This window comes from Malaclemys terrapin, chromosome 2 (genome assembly GCF_027887155.1).
Source record: "Malaclemys terrapin pileata isolate rMalTer1 chromosome 2, rMalTer1.hap1, whole genome shotgun sequence".
Classification (NCBI taxonomy): Eukaryota; Metazoa; Chordata; order Testudines; family Emydidae; genus Malaclemys; species Malaclemys terrapin.
Genome location: NC_071506.1, coordinates 24,751,465 through 24,778,824, shown reverse-complemented (window position 1 = coordinate 24,778,824; position 27,360 = coordinate 24,751,465). Strand labels below are relative to the sequence as shown.

The 27,360-nt window shown below is 43.9% G+C and overlaps 1 long non-coding RNA gene across 2 annotated transcripts in view; it reads right to left on the bottom strand.

Annotated features, from left to right (window-relative positions):
- Nucleotides 1-20,717: 20,717 nt before the first annotated feature.
- LOC128833054 (uncharacterized) overlaps nt 20,718-27,360 on the bottom strand; it is a 31,220-nt gene continuing 24,577 nt past the window's right edge. Inside the window, exons 1-3 of one of the 2 annotated variants that reach the window (XR_008444098.1) lie at nt 26,192-26,311; nt 22,113-22,246; nt 20,718-20,912 (exon numbers count right to left, since the gene is read on the bottom strand). This is a non-coding gene — a long non-coding RNA (uncharacterized LOC128833054). Of the gene's footprint in view, nt 20,913-22,112; nt 22,247-26,191; nt 26,312-27,360 lie in introns of those variants that run through there. The other variant, XR_008444099.1, reaches the window with a different exon arrangement.

Here is a 27,360-nt window from a genome sequence, read left to right as displayed (position 1 = left end):
AAAGACTTCACATTACACAGAATCCACCATTTACATTAGTTTAAACCTGCAAGTGACCCATGCTCTATGCTGCAGAGGAAGGCCAAAAGCCTCCAGGGTATTCTGACAATCTGACCCAGGGGAAAATTCCTTCCCAATCCAATATGGCGATCAGTTAGACCTTGAACATTTCGGCAAGACCCAGCAGCCAGACACCTGAGAAGGAATTCTCTGTAGTAACTCAGAGCCCTCCCCACCTAGTGTCCCATCACCAGCCACTGGAGATATTTGCTACTAGCAGTCACAGATCGGCTACATGCCATTGTAGGCAGTCTCATCATACCATCCCCTCCATAAACTCATCAAGCTCAGTCTTCAAGCCAGGTAGGTTTTTTGCTCCCTCTACTCCCCTTGGAAGGTTGTTTCAGAACGTCACTCCTCTGATGGTTAGAAACATTCATCTAATTTCAAGGCTAAACTTATCGATGGACTTTAGCCTGCTTGAATGCCTGAGTGAGAGGAGGAGTGTACCAGCCCTTGGTCTGTAGAGTTGGTCGAGGCTTAGAACACTGGTTAGGCAGGAAGACAGTCTAGAGCAACAGAGGTGGCTACTAGCTGAACCCAGACAGACTGAAGTTTTGGTTTTGTATATATTTCTGTTGGACTTTGCTAAGGACTCAGCCCCAGAAGGAGCAGGACACAGCAAAATAGTCTGGCTGGAAGGCCAAGGACACTCCTACAGCCTGAGTAGGCCAAAGGAAGATGCGGGAAACTGAGGCAAAATGTGCTGCAACACCACATCCAGCCAGGAGGGAGCATGTTGAGGGCAGCAACTTTGCTACAACATTGTACAACATTTTTGATATGTGCACCAATCTCTGTACAAGCTGCTGCTCTGAAGTAATAAGTCACTGCCTCTGTGCCTATGAAGCTCTCCACAAGTTACTAAAGTGAGTATCCTCTCGGTGGGAAAACAAAGGTATTTTTTCCCCTTCTGCCAAGAGCAAACATTTTGAGTGAAATTTTGGGGTTGACTTCAATGGGATCAGGATTTCATCCTGTGTGCTTTTTCAGATGTTGCAATACATGATAACTGCAGGAATAATAGAACCATTTCCACTCTTCCTTCCCAGCCCAGGCTTTATAGTAAAGCCAGCTTTACTATCTGGGGATTATTATTTATATAGTGCTGCAGCTGTGCATGGCAATGTACATCCCATAACAAATCTAAAGCTAATGGAACAGACTTGTACCCCTCTTCTCTGCTAGGAAGATCCAGAATATGGTTAGTCCTACTTTTAGTTAATTTTTCTCTAAGTGGTCATGAAGAGTTGTTATGCATTGAAGCCTCATGCATTAGCTCAAGTCTCACAGAGCCATTGCCCTGGTCTACACTGGGGGGAGGAGGGGAATCGATCTAAATTACGCAACTTCAGTTACGTGAATAACGTAACTGAAGTCGACATACTGAGATCGACTTACCGTGGTGTCTTCACCGCGATGAGTCGACTGCTGCCACTCCCCCGTCAACTCTCCCTGCGTCTTTCGCGGCACTGGAGTACAGGAGTCGACGGGAGAGGGTTTGGGGGTCGATTTATCGCATCTAGACAGATGCGATAAATCGATCCCCACTGGATCGATCGCTGCCCGCTGATCTGGTGGGTAGTGTAGACATACCCATTATAGTTATTCCTACCATTTATATTCAAATATCTAGTGTAGTCATCAACTTCTAAGTTACAATACTTGCTTTGAGATTTAACACAAGGCTGTAAATTAGTGCAAAATTTTGCTCTGAGATCCACATTATTAATCTCTTAGCTCCAATATTCTGTACTCCAGTAATGTCAACAGTGGGTCTATGGCTGTAGAATATCTGAACTGATATCAGTCAAGACACGTGCCACACAGATGTGAGATCAACATTTTCCTCACAATGTATAATATAAACTTCATATAGGCTTAAAAATGGGACCTCTCACATTGGCCCATAATATTCAAGGTTTCAGATAAGGTGCTCCTAAGGTTAAGTAATCAATACTTGAACCCCTGTCTTTAAAGGTGCCCCAAGAATACTGGGTCAACAATCTTTAAGTCCCCTTCCCTGCTGTCGGTGGAGGGCCTGGTATCTTTAAAAAAATATCCACTCACCTGCCAATTGATAGTATCTAGATTGCTCCCTCCGGGGAAAGGACACATCAGACACTTTCTCAGATCACAATGGATGCATGGACTCTTCAATCCACCACTGCAATACTGAAAGGCACATTTTAAAAACAATTTCATGAAGCTTGAAACAAAACGGAACTAGGCGGAAAATGTGATGCTTATTCATTTGGTAATGCATAAGGACAGTTCTACTTAAAGCTATACTTACAAAACAGCATGACAACAATCAACTATTTATGCTTCAGACATGCGTAATTTACACACTATGAAGCTTTTATAAGCCAAACTGATTTCTCATGAGTATATGCATATATACATAGGTATCTGTGTCTATACATTTGGTTGCATTAAAAGATGTGTTTTGATTGTGCCTAGTTTGCCAAGCGAATCAGATCACACCGCATCTGTGATCTGTTCTCAGCATTATTTACCACCCTGCCAACCTTTGTGTCATCTGCAAACTTTGTGGTAATTATTTTATATTTTCTTCCAGGTCATTGCATATTGAAAAACATTGAATAGCACTGGGCCAAGAACCAATCCCTGCAGGAGTTCATTGGAAACACCCTCACTCACTGGTGACTCTTCATTAGATCTATCTGCACACACACATACACACGTACACAAACACAAGCGAGGGGTCTATTGGAAGTTTCACCTTTGACTTCAACAGGAGCAAGATTTGGCACTAAAAGGTTGAATATCAATTTGATATTTCATATTTCATATGAACTTTGTCTTAGTAAGTCATTGGGTCAATAACCTTGACAAGGCCAATGTATTTTCCTTGTTGAATTCAACTAAAGGAGTGTCTAAGGCAGGGGTTCTCAAACTTTTTTTGCTGCCCCCCTCCCATTTGAAAATATTTCAGGCTGTGATGCACTGCCCCTCCCCCCGGAAAAAGTGATTGCAAATTACTGTATATACTTATAGGGGCATTAAATGAAGCATGTAAGCATTATCCCTGCAGTCAAAGGCTCTGAAGCCTCTCAAAAAGTGTAAAGCAATAGCCTTCAGGAATAAATAGGTGGACATTTAAGAAACATGTTTTCTGGAAAAAACAACAGGATACAGTTTGGGGAGCTGGAAGCCTTTTTCAGTGATTGTGGCAAGAATCATAACATTGACCAATTTGTGGTAATAATCATAATATTGTCCATGGCTTATTATTATATTAATAATCATAATATTGTCCATATACACAACTATATACAAGCAAGTATCTGGAAACATAAAGTTAGGAGTGTTGATGTTTTGATAGGGGTACCATAGTCTGGGCTTTCCTGGACATGACCTCTTTTTTGGTCCTCTGATCTCCATCCAGGCGGATATTTGAAATATGAAAAGATTTCCTGAGAATCTATGACCACTTCCATGGAAGATGTGGGAAACAGTCCACCAAGAACTACCGGTTGTGTTGTACCAGTGTTGTAGGGGAATCCCCTAGTGCAGTGTTTCTCAAACTGGGGGACCCAACCCAAAATGGGATAGCAAGACTAGTGCAGGAGGGTCACCATTCATCCGGGTTTTCCTGGGCCAACTTCTTCTTTAGTCCTCCAATCTCCATCCTGGAAGATTTTGGAAATATGAAAAAATGTCCATGATTTTTCCTTGCCTTCAGAACTGGGTGACTATAGAGTAGCAGCTGCTCTCTGCTGCCCAGTTCAAAAGGCAGTGCCACCACCAGCTGTGATGCAGAAGTAAGGGTGGTAATACCATACCATGCCACCCTTCCTTCTGCACTGCTGCTGGAGGTGGCACTTCCATCTACGCTGGGCACCCAACTAGCAGCCACTTGCTCTGCAGCCACCCAGATCAGAAGCACCCTGACTTTCACAATAAGCCAAAAATCAAGGTAATCCCATTTTAAAATAAGGTCAAAATGAGCCAATCCCTAAGAACCCCGACACTCTATGTCACTAGATTCCCCCCGGTGTGCAGTCTGGGACTGTGGTGGGCCCGCTGTGCACCCCTGACTCTCTCCTCCCCTTGCCCCTGCTTGCTGGGAGCCGATCCAAAAAAAAAAAAAAAAAATCAACAAGCTACAACAAACAACAAGCCAAAAACTAGCCAACAAGCAACTCACAAGCCAATTAAGCCAAAAACAAGCCCAATTTCTGTGTTTTTTTTGCAAGTTTGGCACGTCTGCTCAGAAGGCAGCACCACCGCCAACAGTGGCACAGAAGGAAAGCAATAACATACCATGCCACCCTACCTTCTGCCCTGCTGCTGGTGGTGTCACTGGCATCCCAGCTGGACATCTGACCCGTGACTGCTGCTCTCCTGCTGCCCAGCTTTGACGGCAAGGGAAAGTCATGGACATTTCTTCATATTTCCAAAATCTGCCCAGAGGGAGATCAGAGGACCAAAAAAGAGGTCACGTCCAGGAATACCCGGACATATGGTGACCCTGCTTGCGACCCCCCCTTACACTACTTTGTGACACCCTTTTGGGTTGGGATCCCCAATTTAAGAAAGGCTGTACTAGGGGATGATTCCCCAATGACCCTGAGGTCCAACATGGCCAATAGTTTCTGGCACACTGTTTCCCACAACTTCCGCCCAAGGGGGTCATAGATTCTCAAGGACCTTTTTCCCCAGGTTGGTATCCACTTGATGGTAGGCTGGGTGGGTTTGTTCTAAAAACTCCAAGGGGAAGTCTTTGATTAGCCATTGTATTTGCTGTTTCTGTTCAGGCCGAAACCCCTCATCTCCAGCCCCACCCCAGAGCTCACACCCCCAGCCAGAGCCTTCGCACACATACCTCCCACACCCCTGCCCCAGTCTGGAACCCCCTCCCACATCCTGAACTCCTCATTTTTGGCTTCACCCCAGAGCCCACACCCCCAGCCGGAACCCTCACCCCCTCCTGCACCTGAACCCCCAATTTTGTGAGCACTCATGGCCTGCCATACAATTTCAGATGTGGCCGTCAGGGCAAAAAGTTTGCCCACCCCTGGTGTATGGTGTGTTCTGTTCCGCGCCAAGTCCTCCCAGTTTGTTGGGTTGATGCCTCCCTTTTTAAGGTGTATTTTCAGTATGTCTTTGAAGAGCTTCTGCTGCCCTCCATGAGCCCTTCTTCCCTGACTTGACAGAAAGAAGAGTGCTTGCTTCGGGAGGCGAATGTCAGGCATACGTACACAGTGGCCAACCCAGCAGCCCTGTTCTGCCCCCACCCCATCGCACCACACCCTCGCTTCTCCCCCACCACCCCAGAGCCTACTGCACACCACGAAACAGCTGATCGCGGGAGGCAGGAGGCGCAGGGAGAGAGGGGGAAGTGCTGATCGGAGGGGCACAACGGTGGGCGGGAGGCACTGGGAGGAAGGGGGGAGCTGATAGGGGGGTTGCTCAGCACCCAGTACTTTTTCCCCGTGGGTGCTCCAGCTCTGGAGGATATATTGGAAAACGGGCTATATGAGGATATATTTATCAGAGGATAGATTGGAAAATGCATCTTCCAGTCTCTCCTTTCCAGTCCCCCCCAGCGATTAGGTAAAATTGTCCCCTGCCCCTCCTCGTTGTGCTCATCTCCAATATGTATTGGAGCCTGTCTGTATCTGGGGACTCGGCCAGAAGGTTTCCCAGCATGGCATCCAGGAGCTCTGCCAAGAGCTTGTGCAGAGCCTGCCAAGGAAGGGAGAGCCATGGGTCAGAGTTAGGGAAGCTGGGGAAATTTCTCCTCTCTGTCAATAGCCTCCTGCCTGGCCAATCAGCATTGAGACTCTGAGAGGTCTGAGGGGGTCTGAGCGGTCTCACCAGATGTCCCAAAGGATGGCCCAGGTCACCACCAGGGGGGGTCACTCTCAGACCACTATTTCAGCCCCACCTCTTTGTGAGGGCCTTCTACAATGAGAGAACCCCTCCCCTTCTCCCCCCAACACAGGTAAGGGAGGTGGAGGGAGGGAAGCAAGTAAAAGGGTGAAAAAAGAAGCAGAGAAGAAGAGAAAGGAGGGAGGAAAAGGGAAACCTAAAAGGACAAACCTCAATGACCTCAGTGATTCTATGGGAGAAAGTCTTAGGTAGGAAATGTGGATGTTAATTTTCAAGCAAAATCAGTAGTATGAAAGGAGAAAACTCCGAAGAGGTTCATCCTCATGCTCACATACGTGAATATTAATTCTCTCTCAGTCCTCAGGGAGAGACTTTGAGGAGGAGACTTACTGCAGCAAAGCCACGGAGGTATCTGAGGTTGCCCCTGCCCTGCACCTCTGGCTGATGTCAGGGTCTCTCTTTTAGGTCACCACTCCCCCCCCCCACACACACACACACCTTTGCCCAATAGGCTGAGGTCCTAATACTGGCCTTTGTGATGTCACTGCCATGCCCACTTCTCCCCTGCACAGCTGATGTCCTGAGCCTGGCCTGCCCTTTTGGATACACTGACTGATCAGAATGAAGTGATCTCAAATGAGCTACCAACCAACCATTGTTCATAGCCATTATTCAATTGGTATGTTAGAAGAACTATAACATTAGAGAAAATCAGGAACTGCACAGAGCCAACTATTGGAGAGAAGCAGCAAGATTAATCAAATACATGATAGGCTATGACTTATTTCCTAGGTCTTAAAAGAGAACAAAAGGACCTGAGTCCTCCCTGTCGATAGCCCTCTGCTTGGCCAATCAGCATTGAGACTCTGAGAGGTGGGAGGCTGAGGGGTCTCACCAGATGTCCCAAAGGATGGTCCAGCTCACCACTGGAGGGGATCACTCTCAGATCACTATTCCAGCTCCACGTCTTTGTGAGGGCCTCCCATAATGAGAGCAGCCCCTTCCCCCCAACACAAACCTGCTTTGTAGAGGGAAGGAAGCAGAGAAAAGGGGAAAAAGAAGCAAGAGAAAGGAGGGAGGGAAAGAGGAAAAAGGAAAGTAAAAAGGACAAACCCCAATTTCCCCAGTGATTCTAAGGCAGTGGTTCTCATCTGGGGCCACATGTACCCCTGGGCGTATGCAAAGGTCTTCCAGGGGTGCATCAACCCATCTAGATATTTGCCTAGTTTTACAACGGGCTACATAAAAAGGACTAGTGAAGTCAGTACAAACTAAAATTTTATATGGACAATGACTTGTTTATACTGCTCTATGTACTATACACTGAAATGTAAGTATAATATTTATATACAAGTTGATTTATTTTATAATTATATATGGTAAAAATGAGAAAATAACCAACTTTTCTGTAATAGTGTGGTCTGACACTTTTGTATTTTTATGTCTGATTTTGTAAGCAAGTTGTTTTAAAGTGAGGTGTAACTTGGGGGTATGCAAGACAAATCAAACTCCTGAAAGGGGTACAGTAGTCTGGAAAGGTTGATAGCCACTGCTCTACTAGCATTGCACTTCAGTATATGGATTTAAACAGACTGGAGGGTTGTATAGCAAACTATAGAAAAGAGAGACATCTAGTGGTAATAAATGAATTTATGTGGAAATTACGATTTACTTAGGCTAGGTCTACACTACCCGCCTGAATCGGCGGGTAGAAATCGATCTCTCGGGGATCAAATTATCGCGTCTCGTCAGGACGCGACAATCAATCCCCGAATCGACGCGCGTACTCCACCAGCGGAGGTAGGAGTAAGCACCGTCGACGGGGAGCCGCGGAGGTCGATTTTGCCGCCGTCCTCACAGCGGGGTAAGTCAGCTCCGATACGTCGAATTCAGCTACGCTATTCGTGTAGCTGAATTTGCATATCTTAAATCGACCCCCCCCTGTAGTGAAGACCTGCCCTCAGTGTGGGTCTGATCCTGGAAGTAGAGGGTGCTCAACATCTGGCAGGATTCGGCCTATCTACAATTTGATTGATAGTAATTTCATTTTCATATGTTGGAATGGCATTACCAAGCTGTTAGGGCAAAAGCTGCCCTGACAGCTGTCTCATTTTTTAAGTATTTCAAATTATTATTAGCGTGATGGTAGTACCAGAGGGCCTCAACCAAAACTGGAGGCCCCATTGTAGTAGGTGTTGTAGATACACATAGTGAGAGACAGTCCTTGCCCCCAGAGAGGGTTAAAATCTAAAAAGATAGGACAGGTAAAGGATGGGAGAAGGGAAGGATTTTTCCCTGTCACACAGAGAGGCTAACAGTCAGGAAGTGTACTCGGGCCTCTTGAGACACACTCTAGGGCCATCCTTCCTCTCTTATCTTCCATCTTATCCGCCATCCTTTTCTTCAAATGATTCCTGCTCCAAGTAGGGTGACCAGACAGCAAGTGTGAAAAATTGGGATGGGGGTGGGGGGTAATAGGAGCCTATGTAAGAAAAAGACCCAAAAATCGGGACTGTCCCTATAAAATCGGGACATCTGGTCACCCTAGCTCCAAGGGGAAGTGGAACAATATTCTCTCTTTATGCAGAGGTGTCAGGCGCTTTACAGACACATCAGACCACAAGATCCTTGGCTCAGAGAAGTTTACAATCTTAATCACAAAGAAAGCAAACTATGATGGAGGAGGATGTGGAGGAGGCAACAAAGAAAAAGAGGGAAAGGAGAACTGCTCTTGGAAGCACTAGCCATGGGTTAGCAATATCGCAGTTTCAACATTTTCTCTTTCCTACAAGCATGCTGTAAATGTTTTGTTAAGTATTTTAAGATTGTATATAGCACCAATCACTCTGGCATCTAAGCAATGCAGTCAACAGGGCCAATTATGGCCCCTATATGCCAGTACAGAGATATTGAGCTGCAGTGAAGCCCAAAGGCAGGCTAAGAAAAGCTGCCATAAATTAGCTCTCAGCGCTGCTGTAACTTGCATCGGGGGCTGTCTGGAAATCTTGACAGTCTGAAATCTTGACAGCACAAAGATGGCCTAAAACCACCTTTGGCCCCTGCCTTAAGCTGTATCTTCTATGTTGCATCTCTCAGGAGACATACTACAGAATTTGTTCCAATGTACATAAAACATTGGGTGGTTGCAAGTGGATTTCCTCAGAGTGCTTGTGGGAAGCAAGATGAAAGGAGGGATTTATTAAGATTTATTGTTGTGTTTTTTGCTCCTTACACGGCAACAATAATATGAATAAATCACATGGGCACAGTTGGGTCCCAGATAACTATGTTTATTAACTATAAACATATATGCAAGGCCTAGCTACATACTAGAGCTAAGCAAAAATCTGAATTATGTCCCCTGGAAATTTTGATTTGTGACATTTGTTTTTGTCCTGAATTGAAATTAAAAGTTGAAATCTCTCAAAGAATGAAAAATTCTGGAAAATTTTGATCAGAATGACTCATTTAACTTTAAACATTCCAGAATGTAAACATTTCAGTTCAGTTTGTGGAACCAAATCAAAATGGTTTGTTTTGAGTAGTATCAACATGCACTTTAATGTCTCTATGGTGCCATGGTGCCTCATGGGCATTATAGGTTGGGAGCCCAATGTCCTCTTATGGACAAGGCTACCTGGCCAGGCTACATCTCATGGGACTCCCATGATGCACATAGTGTCTTGGTCAGAGGAAGACCACAGTGCATCATGGAAGATGTAGTATGGCCAAGGATCCCAGCCCATAGAGGAGAATGGAAGCATGAGGTACAAAAACTACAACTCCCATGAGGCACCATGATGCTTTAGGCAGATGCAGTTTAATGTCAGATTGACTCAAATCAAAATGTTTTCCAACCCAGAATGAAATATTTCATCAAAATTAAAATTTTCCAGCAGAAAATTTTAGTTTTGTAGAAACTGCATTTTCTGTCACAAATCATTTCAACGGGAAGTTCTCCAGCAGGCCTACAACTCAAACACTGCTGCTGCTTCTAAAACACAGAACACAGTGAGCACCACTAGAGGGCTAACAAACTAATTAAAGGGATGCTTCCCTATTCCTATAGATGACAAGAATTTAAATAAATACAGTAAATAAAAATATAGACTACTGTCCAATAGAAGATATTACTTCATCCATCTTGGCTCGCTAATATCCTGGGACTAACACAGCTACAACAACACTCAGAATAACTCAGAAAAACAACTCAGAGTAAACAGAGCCAAATACATGCTTTCCTACATGACCACATCCTCCAGGGAATGGCTGTAATATCTGGTTGCCTTACATACACTAATGCAAGAGTCCTGTCACATTTGATAATAAACTACCTTACTGCATGTAAGTTTTCAGTTTGTGCAGGAGAAATATTATTTTGTACATTTCGTTCGGGATGTTTTGGAGAAGACTAGTCACTTCCCACTTGTGCTAAACACTAGTCAGATAATCTGACTAATCATTTCCATGCAGGTTGTCTTGAGAATTAAACCTTCTGTTTCAGAACAAAAAGCCATAAAACTCTACGGGCAGGTCTACACTAGGGCAAGGATCAATGCTCTGAGATCGATCCACCGGCGGTCTAGTAAAGACCCGCCAAATGGACTGCAGATTGCTCTCCAGTTGACCTCTATACTCTACCCCCAACAAGAAGAGTGAGGCAAGTTGACCCCCCATGGTGTAGACTCAACCTAACGTACATCCTAGCGTAGCGTAGGTCAACTTACTGCGGTAGTGTAGACATAGCCTAAGGCTCAACCAAAGATTAATACCACACTTAAACAAAAGCAGAATGGTTTAAAAAAAACAACAGCCTAGTCAGTTATTTCTATAGGTTTTTGGAACAACTATTGGCTTTATCTCTATTACATTTTATAAGCCTTTTGCATACGATATTATCTACATTTTAACTTCTGTGTTTATATTCATCACATTTTAAAGAGAGAAAATTAGGATTCTTTTAAATAAATATTGATTGATTTAGGAAGTTTAAACAGGATTACAATTAGAATTTTTAATTATTTAATTGTAATTAGTACATCCATGACACTTAAACAAAAAGGAACCAAAAAATTAAGAAGAACAGGAGTACTTGTGGCACCTTAGAGACTAACAAATTTATTAGAGCATAAGCTTTCGTGGACTACAGCCCACTTCTTCGGATGCATATAGAATGGAACATATATTGAGGAGATATATATACATACATACAGAGAGCATAAACAGGTGGGAGTTGTCTTACCAACTCTGAGAGGCCAATTAATTAAGAGAAAAAAACTTTTGAAGTGATAATCAAGCTAGCCCAGTACAGACAGTTTGATAATAAGTGTGAGAATACTTACAAGGGGAGATAGAGTCAAACAGACTCCAAAGAGAGACTGCTGAGCTAGAATTGATATGCAAACTAGACACAATCAACTCCGGTTTGAATAAGGACTGGGAATGGCTGAGCCATTACAAACATTGACTCTATCTCCCCTTGTAAGTATTCTCACACTTATTATCAAACTGTCTGTACTGGGCTAGCTTGATTATCACTTCAAAAGTTTTTTTTCTCTTAATTAATTGGCCTCTCAGAGTTGGTAAGACAACTCCCACCTGTTTATGCTCTCTGTATGTATGTATATATATCTCCTCAATATATGTTCCATTCTATATGCATCCGAAGAAGTGGGCTGTAGTCCACGAAAGCTTATGCTCTAATAAATTTGTTAGTCTCTAAGGTGCCACAAGTACTCCTGTTCTTCTTTTTGCGGATACAGACTAACACGGCTGTTACTCTGAAACCTGTCAAAAAATTAAGTGGAGAGGAATTATTTGTTCTTGGACAATAAGTGGGATTCTCCAAATGTCTAAGATGTCTCATATGGCTGCCAATACTGTGGTATCTGAGCACCTCACAGTTCTTACTTTAGTTATCCTCCCAACACCTCTCCCCATTTTACACAACTGAGGTACACGCAGTGATTCCAAACAGAGCCCAAGGTCACTCAGGAAGCCTAGGCAGGGAATTGAATACAGATCTACCAAAGCCCAGCCTACCATCCTAGCTATTGGGTCATCCTGCCTCTCACCCTAAAGCCTTGTCTACACTGGTGGTGGGAGGTAGGGTACGTGTAACTACATGCGACAGTTAACAGCAAGCTGCATCCCCATTGTGGTGTGTAGCTGCATATGGCAGTGAAAGGCTTTGGCAGTGGGGAGGCTGCAAACGGCACTGCTTGGGCATGTAGAGAGAGTCTTGTAGGGTATATACCCTAAGGTTCTGATGTGTCTTTGCTCACCTAAGCAGGCTTTACACTACTATTTACACCCGTGTATGCAGCGTATGTACTTTATATACCACCCTAAGTGTAGGCATAACCTAGCAGTCCATCTCGGATTAAGATATTACAATGCTTTTGGCCAAAGCACATAAGTGGAAGTCTGACGATAGGGATTCTAGTTCCAGCTTTGATACCAATTTGTTCTGAGTTTCTGTTCCCCATCTATAAAATGGAGATTACCATATTTCCCTGCCTTAAAAGGAGGATTTTAGGCTAATAAATTTCTCAATCACTTTGAAGTCCTAAGCCCAAAATGTTATAGAGGTACAAAGTAGTACCTCTGTCCCTTAATATAGTTGAATGTAAAGATGTTTTCACAATTTACCACAAGATGGAGCCAACTGAAAATGTATCAGAAAATAATTTTAAAATTTCCTTTGCTTTTTGAGAAAAGCAAACCTGGGCCACATACAAAAGGAGGTTGGTATTGTCTGTCATCATGAGCTTAGCAGGAAATATTAACCCTTTCACAGCTTTTCATTCTTATTGGTGCCCTTTTCTTGAGGAAGATTTTTCAAAGTCCTAATAAATGCACATTGTATAGCTTTATAATAAACGGTGAAATCAGGCAAGAAAAGGACATCAGATAATTGAAACCATGCACCAGCTTCTATACCACACCTCGTGGAATGACAAAAATAGTCTATCCTACATATAAATCAAATGGCAAATGCACCTCCATACTTACCTGCAAACTAGCTCAAAGAATAATACACTGCTACATATTGTTTGCTTGTGCTGTATACTGAATCCAAAATGTGTACATGCGGTCAAAACCAGAGCTAGACTCTCTAAACAAAATGATGTGCTATTCCAGAACCAAAATTCTCTGTTTCCCAAACCAGTTACAATTATCAAATGACTACAATGTACCTATTTGACATAATTTACAAAGCCCACCAAGTGAAAGCAAAGAAATCAACAATAGCTACAGACATCATAAATCATACACTGCCTACATAACTCAGTCGGAGCCTGCACAGACAAGGCAGACAAAGGCTAATCTATACTGCACGCTTCTTTTGGCGTTGTGTAGACTAAAGTACATTCTCAGGTAGTCCCCCAGCACGGGATTAAGTAGAAGTGTATACGGTGAGGCACGGCTTGGCTAGTAGAATATAGACATGCCTGAAGGGTGTAGATAAGTACCCGAGTACATACCCTACATGGCTGTGTACCTACCTCCCTGTCTACATTGCTAGTTGTGGCCGGGTGGTGTCACGCTGCCTCCCACCTGCTGGAGCCCTTTCCTGCTGCAGGAAAAGACTCCAGCAGAAGGGAATGGCTCTGGCAGCAGGGAGGAAGCCGGGAAAGGCTTTGCCAGCTCCTCACTGCTAAAGCCTTTCCCCACTGCAGGTAAGACTCCAGCAGAAGAGAAAGGTCGGATTTACACCTTACGTGCCCCTAGGCACAGCATCTTCAGCACTGCCCCTCCCCCACTGCTTACAGCTGACCTTTGTGTTTTCCATAAAAAATGAAATGAAAAGAAATATAAGCACAGCCTCCCTGGGAAGGCACGAGATCCTCCGCCATGCACGGTGCTCCCAGCTTGAGGCAGGGTGCAACCCACCCGGCCCAGGTGAGGGGAAAGAGGGGGGACTGTACCTTTCCCCACAGCGAGTGGTCCCCAGGTATCTTCCATCCCTCCCGCAGCCCAGCGCGGCAGCTGTACTCTGGCTCTGCCTGTGCAAGTGAAAGGGGTGCTGGCCAGACCCCTCCTTCTCTCTCCCCAGCATGGGGCGGACGCAGTGGGGCTGCCGAGATTGGGAAGGGGCTGAGAAGCTCCCAGCACCTTCAGCAGCCGCCCCGCCCAGCCACGGCTCACAGTGCCCCAAGGTGGACTGACTCGGACGCTCACCCTTCTCCAGCCCCACACGCTAGATGGTCACCAACCCGCTGTATGTGTTAACTTTTCAACTTTTAAGCCACCTTTAACTTTTAGGCACCCCTAGGCATGTGCCAACTGTGCCTAATTGAAAATCTGGCCCTGGACAGCAGAGAATGACTCTGGCAGGGGGTGGCAGGCAGGAAAGTCTGAGCCTTTCCTCACTCAATGAAAGGCTTTGGCAATGGGGACCCATGGAAGCCTTTCCCTGCTGCCTCCCCCCACCAGGCATTGATACATGTACCTACATACCGCAGTGCAGATGCCACCTGCTTTTCAGCGGTGTGTAGCTACACATACCCTACAGGCTTCTGAAACTGGTGTGCAGTGTAGACACAGCCAAAGGCTGGGAAGGGAAACAGAGGCACAGAGTGTTGAGTAACTTGCCCAAGGTCATACGGCAGGTCAGTGCCAGAGCCAGAACAGAATTGAGATCTCCCAAGTCCTAGTCCAGTGCCCTAGCCACTAGATCACATCATTTCTTAGTCTGCACCTTATGAGCATTTAGACTCATATTTGGTTACTTCATTGACAAAAATAAGCTTTTGTGGCCCCACATACTGTACCTGAAATTTTAGCAAGCACCAAAGCAGCTAAGGGACAAAATATCAAGTCAACTGAACTAGCTTTTGGGAAACCATAATTAGGGACAGATAAAAACCAGACATCTCTCCTCTGTAAGACACAAACCCGTCAAACACTGTCATTCAATGGCAAGGCCACATAACAGGCCACCTTTGAAAGCCCTAATGAATAACTTCTAAAGAGCCCTTCATAAGAAGAATAATCTTAAATAGCCACAAGATACTAGCCAAGAGCTTAATAAAATACACAAGCCCCACATGCAAAAAAACAGGCAAAACAAACAGAAACCGAGAGCAACTCCAACCATAACAAGATGGGCCTCGTAAAGGAGAATTAACAGCAAAGCCCTCAATAACATGCCTATGGGTGGCCAAAGGTCTGCTCCCTCCCCAGCTTACAGAGCACATAGAAACCAAATTAAGCTGTGGTTATCTGATACATCCTTTAGTGCCACGTCAGAGCACACTGACTGGGAGTCAGGAAGTCTGGGCTCTGCACCAAGCCCTGCCACAGACTTGCTGTGTAGCACTGGGCTAATCACTCAGTCTTTCTTCAATTCAGTTTCCCCTTTGTAAAAATGAGAAGAACAGGGCATTTACTTATCTCACAGTGGTGCTGCAAACTCTTAAATGCCAATCCTGCTTGTTAAACACCTAGTTGGTAGAACAGAGTGGAAGGCACTAGAGAAGTGCAAACCACTGGTTTTATCTAGATTTTTCCATAACATTATTTTCTTACTTGATGGGGTTTCTTGAAAATGAATGACTTTCTAGAAAAGCTCCACTCAGGGGTTAGTGAATTACATTACTGCAAATGACAAATATTGCAGTGTTCAATGTGTGTGGGACACAGCATGCGAGCAGGGGCCTGATGTTTGTGTTTTCCACTTAATACTCTGTGGCCATGAGTTGTTACAGCAACAGTGGGCCGCACAAGGAAAGGACAGCCCGAGGTGCCACCAGGAATTAGAACCACATCACGTGGCAACTGGGAACTAGAGCCACTATATCCTTTGTAATTTGTTACTATTAGAAAGATAACTTAACAATAGCAGTTGAGTGACACCCTACTTATTCAATAAAGCCAACATCAAACAATGCACATTTATGCCCTTGTGATCAGTGCAATTTACAGATGGTGTCTAATGGCCTAGAGTAAACCCAATTTTATAGAAAACAAATCTTGGCAGAAATTTTCAGAAATTCAGTGTTGATAAATGCAAAGTAATGCACAATGGAAAACATAATCCCAACTATACATACCACTTAAGAAAGAGATCTTGGAGTCATTGTGGATAGTTCTCTGAAAACATCCACTGAATGTGCAGCGCCAGTCAAAAAAGCGAACAGCATGTTGGGAATCATTACGAAAGGGATAGATAAGAAGACAGAAAATATCATATTGCCTCTATATAAACCCATGGTACGCTCACATCTTGAATACTGCGTGTAGATGTGGTTGCCCCATCTCAAAAAAGATATATTGGAATTGGAAAAGGTTCAGAAAAGGGCAACAAAAATGATTAGGGGTATGGAACAGCTGCCATATGAGGAGAGAGAAATAAGGCTGGGACTTTTCAGCTTGGAAAAGAGACAACTAAAGGGGATATGATAGAGGTCTATAAAATCATGACTGGTGTGGAGAAACTAAATAAGGAAGTGTTATTTACTCCTTCTCATAACACAAGAACTAGGGGTCACCAAATGAAATTAATAGGCAGCAGGCTTAAAACAAACAAAAGGAAGTATTTTTTTATACAATGCACAGCCAACCTGTGAAACTCCTTGCCAGAGGATGTTGTGAAGGCCAAGTTCATAACAGGGTTCAAAAAAGAACTAGATAAGTTCATGGAGGATAGGTCCATCAATAGCTATTAGCCACGATGGACAGGGATGGTATTTGCCAGAAGCTGGGAATGGGCAACGGGATGGATCACTTGGTGATTACCTGTTCTGTTCATTCCCTCTGGGGCACCTGGCATTGGGCACTGTCAGAATCAGGATACTGGTCTAGATGGACCTTTGGTCTGACCCAGTATAGCCATTCTTATGTTCTTACCATTAGTGTAGATGTGTTAATGTCACTAGGCAAGTACTAACCCCATTTGAAGCAATAGTTTAATGTATTTCCAGAATGAAGATCCCACATCCAAACCAGTTTCTGATCCAGGCATACATAACCTTCACTTCACCTCACAAAAAAAAACTTGCAGGTAACTTGGAGGGAAGGAAGTACTTTGAACAGTAGTAAAGATATGCAGAAGGGTACAGGGACATTGGGGTAAGGATTTGCTTGGGGAACAGGCTCCACACATGCCCAAGGATCTGATTCTGACTGAACTTTACTCCAGAGTAGAGCAAGAGTAATTCCAGTGAAGTCAACAGAGCTTCTCTAGTGTTGGGGAGATCAGAGATTCAGACCCTAAATATCTCTTGTGACGTTGTGCAGTCTATATGGTTTTATAAAAACTTGATAATAAGTCAATATAATGTAACAGGGATAGTTTTAGAGAAAATATGGTAATAAGTGAATATAATGTAACTGGGATATGCTTCATGCAAAAGGTCTCTTGTAAGGTATCATTACAAAGCTTATAATCTACTGAGTTTGATCATCTGATTTGTATAAATGTACCACTCTTGTATCTAAAACTATAAATATAAAATGTAACTCTGAGGGCCTATTGTAATTATGTAAAATGTGGGCCATTAATGATGGTTTGGAATCTTGATGACTCCCATTAACCAGGACCATTGTCTGCAATGGTTGTGTTTTCCTGTTAGTCTTCCTGTATATGTGTGTGCTGGCAAGTGGGCAATGAAGTCTTGCAGTGACATGTGATCATGTCACCTGAACTGGAATCCATCTTTAACCTGGTGCTTTTCCAGTGAGGGGGGGTGGAAACCCAGAGGGACAAAGGGTTCCCTTTGCAAAAGATATATAAAGAGGTGGAACAGAACAAAGGAGAGAAAGGAGCCATCATGAAGAATCCCCTAGCTATCACCTGAGCTGGAACAAGAACTGTACCAGGGGAAAGAATTGTGCCCAGGCCTGGAAGGTGTCCAGTCTGAGAAAAAACTTACTGAAGCATCTCTGAGGGTGAGATTATCTGTATTCAGTTTGATTAGGCATAGATTTGCGCATTTTATTTTATTTTGCTTGGTGACTTACTTTGTTCTGTCTGTTACTACTTTGAACCACTTAAATCCTACTGTCTGTATTTAATAAAATCACCTTTTATTTAGTAATTTACTCAGAGTATGTATTAATGCCTGAGGGAGCAAACAACTGTGTATATCTCTCTATCAGTGTTATAGAGGGCGAACAATTTATGAGTTTGCCCTGCATAAGCTTTATGCAGGGTAAAACGGATTTATTTGGGTTTAGACCCCATTGGGAGTTGGGCATCTGAGTGCTAGAGACAAGCACACTTCTGTGAGCTGTTTTCAGGTAAACTTGCAGCTTTGGGACAAGTGATTCAGACCCTGGGTCTGTGTTGCAGCAGATGGGAGTGTCTGGCTCAACAAGACAGGGTGCTGGAGTCCTGATCTGGCAGGGAAAACAGGAGCAGAGGTAGTCTTTTGCACATCAGGTGGCATCTCCCAAGGGGGTTTCTGTGATCCAACCCATCACAACTCTATTACACACAAAAAACTACATTAAAAAGAATATTACTAAGGTAGCAAAGTCAAGCTTTCCAAAATTGGGAAATGCCAGAATTAAGATTGCCTGTCTAACTTGGTCCCTCTCCTTGTGCTGTTCCTCAGTCAATTCCACACTTGGTCCAAGGGCTACTTTCACCTCCTTGATCACACTGGGGAGGAGCAGGACTGGCACAGCACTGCTAAATGGGACTGAGAAACTCAGGCCTGATCTACTCTAGGAAATTAGATTGGTATAACTATGTCAGTCAAAGGTGTGAAAAATCCATCCCCCTGAGTGACACAGTTAAACCAACTGAACCCCTGGTGTAGACAGCGCTAGGTTAACAGGAGAATTCTGTCAGGGGAACCTAGCTATCGCCTCTCAGGGAGAAGGCCTCCCATCAGCTTCACTAAAGCACTACAGCTGAGCCGCTGCCTTGTTTTAAGTGTAGACAAGCCCGCACTTGCATGTCTCTTCCCCTTGTCCCCAACACTTCACCAATGCAGATTCCTTCCCAGTTCCCACATGTAGACCAGGCTGGCCACCCCTAGGTCTGTCATCCCAATGTGCATCCAGTTCATGCAGCTTTGCAGCTTCAGTTTCCCTTAAGGATGCACAAACTAGGCCTAGGATTCATCCCTATAAAAAATAAAATTAAAAGAAATTAAATCAATTAATAATCCAAAAAAGACAGACCTATTTCCCGTAAGGTTTTAATGAATCCAAAAAAGTGCACCATTAAAGGCTGAAGATCAGTTATAAAAACAGAGTGTAGTCTTATAGACAGGCAGTGTAACCCAATGGCTTGAACATGGGGCTGTGACTAGGGAGAATTCGGTTCTATTCTTGCCTCAGCCATGTGACACTGGTCAAATCGCTGCACCTCAGTCACCTCCACCACCCTTTATCTGTCTTGCCTGTTTTGGATGTAAGCTCTTCAAGGAAGGGACTGTCCTTTCCCTTGAGTAAATATTGTGCCTAGCATAGCAGGGCTTTTATCTCATTTGAGCACGGGTCTCAAACTCCATCTACCTTAGGGCCAGTGCCAGTCCTCAAATCCTCCCAGCAGGCCAATAATGTCACTCATGCTGCCCAGAACCCGCCCCCCAAAACTATGCGCCCCAAACTCCACCCCCCACCTGCTTAAGCCTCTGGGAGGGAGTTTGGGTGAGGGAGGAGGTCTGGGGTAGGGGATTGGGGTGCAGACTCTGGAAGGAAGTTTGGGTGCAGAAGGGGTGAGAGGTTGGGCTCTGGGAGGGAGTTTGGGTGGGGGAGGGGATCTGGGGTGCAGGCTCTGGGATGGAGTTTGGGTACTGGGTACAGGCTCTGGGCTGGGGCAGGGGGTGGGGGTGCAGGAGGAGAGGGTGGGGTTGCAGGCTCTGGGAGGGAGGAGGGGGAGGGGTGCAGGCTCTGAGAGGGAGGTTGGGGGCAGGGGGGTGTTTGTGGGAAAGGGGGGTGCAGACTCTGGGAGGGAGTTTGGGGGCAGGAGGGGATATGTGGGGAGGGGGTGGGGGTGCAGGCTCTGGGAGGGGGTCAAGGGGTGCGGCGCTTACCTGGGGCTCCAAAGCGGGGCGGGCCAGGGGGCCTCCGCATGCTGCTGCCCCCAGGCACTGCCCCACAGCTTCCCATTGGCCTCAGGGATGCTCGGGGTGGGGGCAGTGCATGGAGGCACAGCCCCACCCCGGGGCTGCAGGGAGGGGCCGGCAGACACGTGGAGCGAGCAGGCAGATGCTGCTGGTGGTGGGCGGGGTCCTGGGCCATTGTAAATCTCCCGGGAGATACGCAGGGTGGGGGGAGCGCCCAGGGGCAGCAGGTGGAGTCAAGGGAGAGACCTGGTCCCAAAACTACTGAAGCCCTGCAGGCCACATTGCGGAAGTTCTCTGGCTGCAGATGGCCCACGGGCTGGGAGTTTGAAACACCTGCATTTGAGGCTTCTAAATGCTACCGTAATACAGATAAAAAGCTCACTTACACTTATATTTTTACCTTTAAAATGAAATAGAGATAGAAATAAAAGAACAAGCAAGAAGGGTTAAGTCAAGAGTAGGAGGCTGGGAAAATAGAAGTGAGGGGTATATATTTACTTAGAAAAACATATTTGGCTCAATATCAGTTAGGAAGGGATCTCAAACACCATAAAATATTCATTATTATCTTCTGTTCTGTATCTTCTTTCATATGGGACACTTGCTGTAAGTGCCAGGTTCAACAGAGAAACAGATGGTGGCGAATTGCGTTTCCAGCCTCAGGATTTCTCTCTCTTGTGTACCATGAAAAGACCTAATTTCAGCCATTTTATTTCATGTTTTTAGAATTTGGATAAGTTTATTTATGTCCAAATAAACAAACTGGAGGTTTCATGTCCCAGTGCACTTTAAAATACTGTATTGTATTCTAAAAAAAGAGTCCTCCCCCCTCGTCCCCCAAATTCATAAATCAGAAGACAGAGCAGACATGGGAGATCATCTGCAGCACAAGTTGTAGCCCTAAGGCCTTATTTATAAAGCCTTTCTCTCGCTGTTCAGTATGGGGTCCTCAATCAGTTGATTCTGTGAAAGTAGAATGATTTATATTGTAAAAATAGAATGGATTTAAAAAATTCTGTATGTTCCTTTAAGCAGGAATAAGGAAAGTTGAAATATAGTTGTCAGGAAGAGAAACATTAAGGTATGAAACAATGGGTCCACTTAAGCTAATGGTGGGACATTAACAGGAGATCAGTAATAGTTAGTAGGGAAATAAGATATGTATATCTAGCCCCAGGTAAACTTATCAGTTCTACTTCCTTTTGTTATCTTGTTAAGTTCGCGCCCTTTTATCTGTATAAATAAGATAGTTTGAGTCTTGCATGGTGCTCACATTATCTGGGTGTATTAGCAGAGCGCTTTGCTAATAAACAGAGTGGTCTAACAAATTGTGAGTCCTGAATCTGACTTTGACAATTCCAAATTCATGAGTACTGCCATATAGAAGTCCAGTCTCTATCCCAGTCCTTGTCACTGTATATTAAGTTATTTCCCCACCCCGCTCACTGTTTTGCATTGTTCTTTGAAGTTCTGTGATGCCTTAAAAGTTCCAGGTCAAAGGGCTCGTCTATACAGAGAGTTAGCGTGTAGCAAACTGGGGTGAACCTCTGCAGCACTCTAGTGTGCCACCCACTAACTGGCCATGTGGACCATGCTACTACACACTAAAAGTCGCCTACTGCGCTTTGACCTACTGCTATTTAAAAACTGCAGTACACAAAGCACACGGTGGCAGGTGTGACAAAGCCAGTTGGTACACACAGCAGGCTAAAATACTGTAGATTCACAACCTGTCTTGCCTCACATTCTCTCAACATAGACAAGCCTTAAGTCAATTGTATAGACGTGAAACTTTTTCATAGATAAGGCTACGTTAGCGTTATGATGGCATGAGCATCATAATAGCAGCAGCAAGGAGAACAAAACTCTTTGATCTCTTTAAATAAAAGCAGGGTTTTAAAAGTGGGCCTTTATTTTGTCTCAATCTTACAGAACCTAACAGACAGGGAAATGTAATTGTCACAATGGAAATTAGCGAGAAGCCCAAAACTTAGATTATAATTCTGAACATTTCTGAACTGAGAAGAAGTTTGGATCTGGATTCAGTTCCAAATTTTTTGCTTTGGGCTGTTTCTAGCATAAGTAGTGTCAGATGATACATATAAATCAGGCACTGACCTGGAATTCTGCCTAAAAGATTAATAATTTCTGGATGATACATACCTGAAAAGCTTTGAACAAACTTCCTAGAGCTTTATCTCTTATACTGACATTGTAAGCTCTTCAAAGCAAGAACCAGGTCTTTCTTATATGTTTGTACATCGCCTGTCACAATGGGCCTTGTGCTTTTATCATCACTGCAATAGAGAGAATAAATAATATAGTTAATTATAAATAAACTAATAACAAAAATCAAACCCGATAAACATTTTCACTCAAATATATGGAAAAACTCTGATAATGGAGAAAAGGGGAATGTGTGGCACACTTTACATGAGTCAAGGGTTACTGAAACTATCAGGCTAATTTCTTATCCAGAGTTTTAGGAATTTGGAAGATACAAAGCAATCCTAGATCACCTTGATCGATCGGTCCATCAGCCCTCACAGAGAGAGCACCGATCACAACACGTCATTCATGTTGTTCTAGCCAGTTCTTCAGCCACCTGCTGGACAGGCTGTCAGTGGCACCAGACACCCAATCAGCATAGCGCACTGCAGTCCAGAACCTCTGAGTGATTCACCAACCGCAGCCTCCCAAGTAGCTGGGATTATAGGCGCGCATCCCCATGCCCAACCAAATCTAGATACTTTAACAGAAATACATTGATTTCACCAAGACCTTATCATCAGCTAACCAACGTAAATTCTAGTTTGGGCCAGTTTAAAGAAGGCCATGGTTCTGCACACAAAGATACTGCCCAGAGCATACAAATGAAGGGTTACTACACTTCTAGAAGCATGCCCCAATCTGCTGTCTGAAATAACATAATGGTCAGGGCACATCACTCTTCTGGAACATCAGGAGAGTCTGACATCAGGCGATGCGTAGTGCTTCTGGGCCTTTAATCAGAGAGTTGCTGGAATGCAGAGCTCTTCTGCTCATTTGATGATTTTTAACCTCATGACACGAGTCTGGGCTCTGTGTCACATCTGTCTTACAACCAACTAATTCAATGCATTCTCATATGGATTTCCACATAAGAATATGGTTCCAAAGGACTGGACCACTCCCGGGCATTCTGTTATGGTACCCAGGAGAATTTATTCCTAAAAAAAGCTGTAGAAGAGGACAAAAATGCTCTTATCATATGATGCACCCTATCTTTGGGTTTTATACTACTGCCAATCACTGTAATTTCAGAGTGCCTTCCATGTAAAAATCAATAACAATAGTTAGGTCCCTTGTGGGCTTCATGAAGTCTCTGACTCTTCTCTCATTCTGAGGTAAACACGCACTTTGGGGTACGTTTTTTTGGTCTGTGCTGTTGGTTGATTTGTTTATTAAAGGGCTTTTGTTGTTTGTATTGTTTTTAACAAAACAAATGCACTTTAACATGCATAGTCTTTAGCCTGCCTTACCCAAGAAGTCCTCCTCCTTAAGATAATTTCCCTAACATGGTGTTTACCTTAACTATACTCAAGAGAACAATTCAGTTTCCCAAAGACAACAGAGTTAATCTTATTTCTTTATTCTTGACCCTTTTCAGTCTAATCTGCCTCTTTCCTATGCTGCAGTAATTGTCTCATGGGCTCTGAGAGAGTCCTGAGTCAGATCACCTCTGCTGCACCACCTCACCCCCTACTCTCTAGTCTTGCAGGCCTGTCCAGTTACCATTTCATAAAGATGGATAGTGAAAATATTCTCCTCTAAGCTCCCACATCTTGTGTTGGGAGTTCTCCTTTACAGACTGAAAACACAGGCCCCTGACCCCTGAGTAGTAGTATTTGCTAGTATTTTGTTATATTCTTATTTTTTAAATTCACAGGTAAAGGGAATTGTGGTAACTCAAGTAAAGCAACATATTAAATACACTGGCTGTCCAGAAAAATGATGCTCTGCTTACAACTTTCAGTAAATCTCAGAACAAAACAGAACAGGCCCAGCAAAATCCACATTTAGTAAAAAGGGTCATTTTGAAAATAAGTCAAATATTTATTGTGCTTTAGACTGGTTTCCACCATTCCAATTATATCCTTATTCTTAAGACACAGCAGCCCTTGATGGAAACATGTGGGGTATGTCTACACTGCAGCAGGAAGGTGTGATTTCTAGTACAGTTAGGCAGACTCGCACTCGTGCTGTTTGAACAAATGCACTACAAAATAGCAGTATGGACGTGAGAGCAGCATGGGAGGTGAGTCATGCACCCAGATTTGGACTTGGGTGACTAGCTTGCGCTGTGCCTGTGCACAACTTCCATACCGCTAGCTTGAGCAGTACTAGAGTGAGTCTGCCTACCCATGCAAGGAATCATACCTCCCAGCTGCAGTGTAGACAGACCTGTGACCCTGAGAGCTCTTCAATACCCACTGGCTCTTCAATGCCCACTGTACTGTAACTCATTTCAGGCCTACCACATTCACTGTCCCCAACACACTTTTGTCATAATATGAATCCAAAAAGTATCTTGTAAGATATTGTATGTAAACTGGTGATGTGCTGGTCAGGAATAGGTGTGATGTATGTGTGAGCTGCATATAAAGAGTTACATATGAGCGTGAAATATGTTCTTTACATGTATTTGGGAGGCAGATCATAAAGCAAGCCTGCCCTAGACAAAGGAATGTATATTTACCTGTCTGCCTGGCTTGATTACCATCAGAGGACAATGAAAGTACATTTATATATAAGGTAAACAAAGTCCTCAAGCTAACAAGTGATGGAGGAAACAGCTTAGTGAGCTCACCAGAGGACAGAGTCTACATTCCCCAGGAAGTCTTTCTGGCTTCTGAGGCAAATGGGCTTTGAGAAATATAAGGAGAGCAAAAAGACATTCTAGTTATCCATCACTGGGGACGAAGGGAACCCTCTCATTCTGTGAATGTTGGATTCTCCTACCAGGAAGGGCTGGAGATGGTGTAAGTGAGAAAACTGTGTAGCCAAAGACAAAGCTTGCTAGAATTAAGTTTTAGGCACTAGAAAGTATGCTATTTTTGTTTTGTTTGTAACCATACCTGTCTCTTTTTCTCTTGCTTAGTATCACTTAAATCTCTGTTTTTTATTAATACATTTGTTCTTAGTTTTACAATAAACTATCTCAGTTGATATTGAAGGAAAAAGAGAGTCATCTGCTAATCTAACAGGCTGGTGTGTGCACTATCTCCGTAATTTCTGTGAGTGTCACAGCAAAATGGACTGGACACTGCAAAGAGACATCTTTGGGGAACTCGGATTCAGTGACCGTTACCCTGAAGGCAAGGTTTAGATTGGTAGATGCTCTAGGCATTTGCTGGTGAGGTGGACAGATTGGTGTGGCAGGGAGCTGGCACACAGTTTAAGCCCTAGCAAAGCACACCCTTGCTGAGGCAGAGCTGTAACACAGTGGCTTACAGTTTTGGGTGTTCTGAGGAAAGCATCACAATACCCATGGATTAATGATGGGAGAGAAGGAGTGTTGCATAGTGATTAAAGCCTGGGACTTGTAGTCAATAGTCCTGAGTTATATTTCCAGGCCTGCTACTGAACCTGTGTGTGATGGTTGCTTAACTTCTCCATGCCTCAATTTCCCCATCTGTGAAATGGTTTCAATGATAATTACCTACCTGTCAGTGGACTTGTGAAGCTTAATTAACATTTTAGGCTGAGATTTTCAAAGGAGCCTAAGCGAGCATCTTCTTTGAAAGTGTCAGCCTCAAATGAAAGACATTATATGAATATTAATATTATGTCAGCGAACTGGGAGAGAGATCCTGGCAGCAAAGACCAAAAAAAAAAACCTGATTAAATTTGCCAAGAAGAAATGCATTACTGACACCTAGCAGTACAAACAGTGTTTCTGTACACAGCAGAGTCTTATCTCACTGCACTGCTTTCCCTGATTCCAAACAAATTGGACTGTAGAGTAGTGCCCAGAATGGCTATTTAAGTGATCTCAGTGCACTGACATATTTAGGGGACTCCCTCGACATGCAATGAGAATAACACCCTCTCACTTATTTTAGTGTATGCTAGGTCTGTATTATTGACCAAGTGACTCAAGACCATGGATGTGCCAGAAAAACCAAGAATAGCAAATGAACAAATGTTTCTTACAAAGACATTACAAATAGCTAAGCATACAAGTACAGAGCTCTCCATACCACAATGGAGCTTTTCATGTGGGATTGTGGTTCCAGCTCCTGATTGTCTTGCTCATGCCTCCCATACAGTGTATTTTCCTTCAACATGTCTTGGGACTTGTTTACATATGAGCTTAGTGCCATGGCCAGGAACTAAAATTAAGACACAATTATATATCGTAGGGTAGTGAGGAAAGGCTGGGGGATTAGCAGTAAATTTCACAACCAGTGATTCTCCTAGTGCAAATAAAAATACTTTCATTGGGCTTCTTTGTTTTGCCTGCTACTTTAACTGGTTATGGCTCTGAGCTGCTTCTCCAAAGTTCAGAAGTGTTGTGGATCCATGGCTTTGGCTCAAGTCCATTTCTCCTGCTAACACAAAGAAGGTGGAGTAGTGCAACCCAGAGATCTTTATCCACAAATCACTATGCTGAGTGGTGTCCCGTTCATTTCTTTTACACCTTTTGGGAGTCACTTGAACTCTCAGTTTATGCTTTCAGTCTATCCTCCTATTAAAATCGTAGAATATGAGGGTTGGAAGGGACCTCAGGAGGAGGTCATCTAGTCCAACCCCCTGCTCAAAGCAGGACCAATCCCCAGACAGATTTTTACCCCCATTCCCTAAATGGCCCCTCAAGGATTGAACTCACAACCCTGGGTTTAGCAGGCCAAGGCTCAAACCACTGAGCTATCCTGCCCTCCTGTCTTAGTCTTTGTATAATAGATAATTTTTTAAACCTGCTGTAATATACTGTCACTGCATGCGCATGCACATACAAACACTGAGTACCCTGGAAGCAGAACTCCTCCACTATGTGTCATCTGCCCTTTACTGCCAGCAGATTCTCCTTCTGCTCCAGTGGATCCTTTGGCGCTAGATAATCTGAGTTCTAGCCCACTGCCATTGTGAAATTGTAAATAAGATGCTGTGCAGCATAGTTACAACTATGAAGTGCCTAAATGTCCATGCATTTGTTACAATATGATCAGTGCAAGTAGACACATAGAAAGAACTGGCCGTGATTAAAAGGGATGAATGAATCTGTTCAGATAATGCAAAAACCACTCATCTCTGTCCATAACAAGCTGAGCCCAAATAGAACATATTTAAGGGTTAAACAATAAAGATATTTTCTATGACATTTAATTTTCACATTGTTTGACACTTCCCAAGTTGGGCTTAGTAGTGC